Raw genomic sequence first — 5,754 nt, 5'->3', positions numbered from 1 at the left:
GCCGTGAGGGAGGAACTGTGCCAGGTCCCTCTCCCGGCTTCTGGTGGTCACTGGCGATTTTGGGTGTTTCTTGGCCTGTAGATGCACCACTTAGAGCCCCACCTTCATCCGCACGTGGCTTCCTGCAGTGTGCATCTGTCTGTGTGTGTTTTTATAAGGACAAAGTCATATTCAATTAGGTCCCTAATGACGTCATTTTAACCTGATCATCTGCAAAGACTCTATTTCCAAATAAGTTCATAGTCACCGTTACCAGGGGTCAGGACTTCAGCATCTTTTAAGAGCACAGAACTTAACCCACAACATCTTCCCTGCTGGGCTTACTTTCCAACGCATGTAGAACCCATGTTTACGTTTGCTCTGTAGCTTACAAGGTCTAGATGTGTGCTTGATATAGAGGAAGAGCTTAGTAAAGTTGTACTTGATTAGCTAACCATTCAGCTAGTCAGTACAGAAATATGATTATAAACTACTTTAAAAAAATAGTGTACCCAGTGAGATGAACCAGGAGACGCTGCTGTTCTGAGAATGGAACTTAGAACAAAATACTCTTCAAAAGAGAGAAGACTAAGATGTGCTCCCATCGAAGGCCAGTTTTCAGACCAGAAAATGTCTTCCCATACACGACACCTGTTGACCTGCTGACCTAGTCTCTGGTTTCCTTACTAGTAAAAACCCACCCCAGAGAAACTGTAGTAACAAAACCTGACAGTGCTCAGAGATCTACAGCACATGAGCTGGGGCCTGCTGCACCAGGAAATGGGGAAATAAAGATTACAACCCCACCTTCTTTCATAGGAACTTTGAACATCCAGGCACAGAGAGGTTGCTGAATGTGCCCACATCCCTCAGCTAGAACGCAGTGGTGCAAACTATTGCATTTCTGTTTCCAGAGCCTATGCACTTGACTATTATGCTTGGCTTCAAAGAATAATTAAAAGCTAAAGCTGGATTTTGATGAAGGAAAATCAAAAGAATAAGCTAGAAGACACAGAGAAGGAAGGGTATTTCTGTGGAAGGGAAGATGCACTGTCTGGAAAGCGAGAGGGATGCCCAGGGTCTTGCCAGAGCAAAGGGCCCAGGAATGTAGCAATTACCACGTCTGTGCATCTGCCTGTGCAAAATACAAGTTCCAGTGCTGGAGGCAAGGTTCTTGCGCAGCCCAGAGCTGAGCTGGTTAGGAACACTCAAGGTGAGTCTACCCTTCTTTGCCATCCACAGGACCTGAACAGCACCTTCGGCCTGAGCCTAGGCAGGCTGAGTCCAGCAGGGACGTCTGAAGGACATTGTCCCTAATCCCTGAGATGTTGGGTCAAAGCCAAAACGATCCCACATTCCAATAAGAAAAAATTGTTTAAAAACTTAAAAACGAAATAAATAAATAAATAAATAAATAAAATAAAAAAGTCCTCCCACAGAGCAGCCAATCTGGAGAAAAGGGACCATCCGTGACTCTTCCAGCAAACTGGTATGAACTTTCTCACCATTCACAGTGCATGCAGCTGGCCCCATTGTCTGCCTCTTTACAAAATTCAATATTTCCCCTTCTGTTATGCTTGGCACAATGACAAGAAAGGAAGAAATAAAAGTTCCCCTCTTTAATGAAGCTGTTGAGGATCATTTTTTTTATATATCAGAATTGACATGACCATTACCATTTTGATTCCGGTTCTGACACAAGAGTCACATAGCAACATGATCCTCTCCATAGCAACCTCCCCACTCTTCACACAAAGACAATCTTGACAGTTTAACATTCAATAAAAAGTACTTTTAATTAAAAGATGACTAAGACTGGCAGCACAAAAAATATATTGAACACATATTTTCAACTGTTGTTAACATTCATTTATAAAGGAAACTACCAACCCGAGCTTGTCTTTTGAAAAGAATGGTCATACGCCTTGAATGAGGCGTTAAAAGATTCCTTGAGTTCACCAAGAGATATTAAATTCCATCCAGCAAACCTTTAATTAAGTGCCTCCTAAAGGGAGGTCTTATCCTAGGTCCTGAGGGCAAATATTTGAATGAAGCCTCAATGACGTACTGTGTGGAAATTGCAACAACACGACAGCACCCTAACAATTACTACCGTCTACAGAGGGTTTCCTGTGCGCTACCCGTGGTGCCCTGCGCAGCCCTCGCATCTAATTGTATATAATGCGCACGGCAACTGTTAGCAACCTCATTTTTTCAAATGAGGAAACCAGGACTCAGAGATGATAAACAGCTTGCCCAGATCACACATGTGCGCTATCAAGACCTGAGCCTGGTGGCTGTAACTCCTGCCATGCTGCCATTGTGCCTGTGCTTCTGAAGGAGGTGGAAGCAACCAGAAAGCACGGGTGAACCACACCTGGGGCATCCAGAGGGCATCCCAGAGGTAGGCATATTTCTGTGCATGAGCGTGCGGGCGTGTGATGTGAGGTCTTCCATGAGACAGGAAACCGTGATGATTCAGAGCGCAGATTCTGCCTTACTCCGCTACTTACTATCTGTGCAATTTTCGGCAGATTTCCTGTACTATAAAGTGTGCATAACAAGAGTAACTCGCTATTGAAAGAATCAAATATGCTAACACATCTAAAGAATTTAGAATAATACCTGGTCCATTGTAGTCACTATTTATATTAATATTATTATCATTATTACCTTGGCTATTACCTTAGTGGTGGAAGGGAAGCACTGATAACATTTTGCCTTGGCTGGGCACAATGGCTCATGCCTGTAAACTCAGCATGTTGGGAGGCCAAGGAAGGAGGATAAGAGTTCTAGACCAACCTTGGCAATGTAGCAAGATTCTGTCTCCTCAAAATATATATTAAAAACAAAATTATCTGAGTGCATTGGCTCATGACTATAGTGCTAGCTACTCAGGAGGCTGAAGCAGAAGGACTTCTTGAGCCCAAAAATTTGAGACTGTAGTGAATGTGACCCCAGTACTGCACTCCAGCCTGAGTGATTGAGGCACCGTCTCCAAAAATAATAATAATAGTATTTTTTGCCCAAATTAGGAAATAAATAGACTCACTCTTCTTTTTTTTTTTTTTTTTTTGGGGGGGGGAGGAAGGCAGGAAGGGAGGGAAGAAGGACAGTAGGGAGGAAGGAAGGGATGAAGGAAGGAAGGAAGGAAGGAAAGAAGGGAGGAAGTGGGGAGGGAGGGAGTGAGGGAGGGAGGGAAGGGAAGGAAGGAAATCAAGCAATGAGAGAGACATTGCCCACCTGGATCTAGAGGTTTACAAGTTGATTTCTTTTTTTTTGAGAGAAGGAAAGAAAAAAAAATAAGTAAAGGAGAGGAAGAAAGAGGAAGAGAAAGAGGGAGAGTAAATGGAAATATTGCTTTATTTTGAAAAAAATTGAGTATTAATAATGGCCAATCAATGTTTCATTTAAACTTATGGATAGGTGTGATGTGGTATTGACAAGAATGTATATTTTGTGTATTTGAAGTGGAGAGCTCTATGAATATTTATTAAGTTTACTTGTTCCGGATCTGAGTTCGAGTCCTTGATATCCTTATTAGCTTTCTGTCTCATTGAATCTAAGTCTCATATCTGGGTGTTAGGATCATTAGCTCTTCTTGTTGCATTGATCCTTTTACCACTATATCTTTGTTGCTTTAAAATCTATTTTCTCCGATACGAGAATTGCAACTCCTGCTTTTTATTTATTTATTATTTATTTTTGCTCTCCATTTGGTTGGTAAATCTTTCTCCATCCCTTTGTTTTGAGTCTTTGTGTATCCTTGCATGTGAAACAGGTCTGGATGTAACATGCCACTGGGTTTTGGCTGTGTCTTTTGATTGGGGGATTTAGTCAATTTAAATTTAGGGTTACTGCCATTTGATGTTGACTGGCTGTTTTACCCATTCGTTAGTGTAAATTCTTCTTTATGTTGGTGCTCTTTATTTTTTGGTGTATTTTTAGAAAGGCTAATACTGGTTGTTTCTTTCTGTGTGTAATGCTTCTTTCAGAAGCTCTTGTAAAGCAGGCCTGGTGGTAATAAAATCTCTGAGTTCTTGCTTGTTCATAAAAGATTTTATTTTTCCTTCAGTTGTGAAGCTTAGTTTGGCTGGATATGAAATTCTGGGCTGAAGGTTCTGTTCTTTGAGAATGTTGAATATTGGCCCCCACTCTCTTCTGGCTTGTAGAGTTTCTGCTGAGAGATCTGCTGTGAGTCTGATAAGCTTGCCTTTGTGGGTAACATGACCTTTCTCTCTGGCTGCCCTTAGTATTTTCTCCTTCGTTTCAACCCTGGTGAATCTAATGATTATGTGCCTTGGGGTTGCTCTTCTTGAGGAATATCTTTGTGGTGTTCTCTGTATTACCTGGGGTTGAATTTTGACCTGCTTTGCTAGTTTAGGAAAGTTTTCCTGAATAATATCCTGAAGGGTATTTTCCAGCTTGGATTCATTCTCTCTGTCGCATTCAGGTACACCTATCAAACATAAATTTGGTCTTTTCACATAGTCCCACATTTCTTGGAGACTTTGCTCATTCCTTTTTATCCTTTTTTCTCTAATCTTTTCTTCACGTTTTATTTCATTAAGTTGGACTTTGACCTCTGATATCCCTTCTTCTGCTTGAACAATTCGAGTGTTTAAACCTCTGCATACTTCTCGGAGTTCCTGTATTGTATTCTTTAGTTCCATTAATTCACTCATATTCCGCTCTAAGTTGTCTATTCTCAATAGGATTTCATCAAACCTTTTTTCAAAGTTCCTAGTTTCTTTACATTGGGCTACAACATGTTCTTTTAACTCACCGAAGTTTCTTATTATCCATTCCTTGAAGAGTGATTCTGTCATTGGGATGCGCTCGTTCTCCATCAAGCCTTGTTCCATTGTTGATGTGGAACTGTGATCATCTTTAGAGGGAGAGGCGTTCTGACTTTGAGTATTCTCAGCTTGTTTACGCTGGTTTCTTCCCGTCATTGTAAATTTATCCTCCTGTCTCTTTGAAATTACCAACTTTCAGATTAGGTCTCTTGAGTGGACGTCCAGGTTGTTAGTTCCCAGGGCCAGAGCAGCGGCGTTAAAACTGATGGTGCTTTTCTGCCCAGGATTCTCCTGTCGGGCTTCCTTCTTGTGTCCGTAGTAGGCGACTCTGCCTTCCCGGGGCTCCAAACCTCGGTCAGAAGGGAAACCGGTCCTGTTTACTCTGCGCCGAGCGCTCCCGCGCCGAGGTGCCGTCACAGCTGCTGCCGGGCTCTGGTGTCCTGCTGGGGACCCGGGCCGGTCCTCCGAACCTGTTTACTTTGCTCCGAGAGCTGCCGCGCCAAGGTGCCCGCGGAACCGCTGCACCGGCCACGAGAGTCGCGCTGGCCACCCGTGTGTTTCCTCCACTGGGGGATCTCCTGCTCCGTGAGCGACCAGAATTTTTCTGTAAGTGTGGCGTCCTCTAGTTCTCCTCGCCTTCCCTGAGAGCTGCAATCCCGGGATGTTAGCGATCGGCCATCTTGGATCGTCCCCTCCGACTCACTCTTCTGATCATTGCTTGACTCTAGTTCTTTCAGAAATACCATGGCTACACTCAGCTTGGGGCCAGATTATTTTTAAATAAGGTGAGATTTTTGGCTTCAAACCATATTCCAAGTGATAAGAGTAGAGAATTCTTTTTTTACACATGATAGCTACAGAGTTGGCCACTGAAAAGCAAAAGAACAAAGGACCATGTGAAGTAACCTCAAGGCAGGGTACCATGCGAGTGCCATACTCCCTCGAGTTTCATGCGCTAATTTATTATTCTTACTGA

The sequence above is a fragment of the Callithrix jacchus genome, chromosome 8 (genome assembly GCF_049354715.1).
Source record: "Callithrix jacchus isolate 240 chromosome 8, calJac240_pri, whole genome shotgun sequence".
In the NCBI taxonomy this organism is placed as follows: domain Eukaryota; kingdom Metazoa; phylum Chordata; class Mammalia; order Primates; family Cebidae; genus Callithrix; species Callithrix jacchus.
This window is presented reverse-complemented; position numbering follows the sequence as displayed.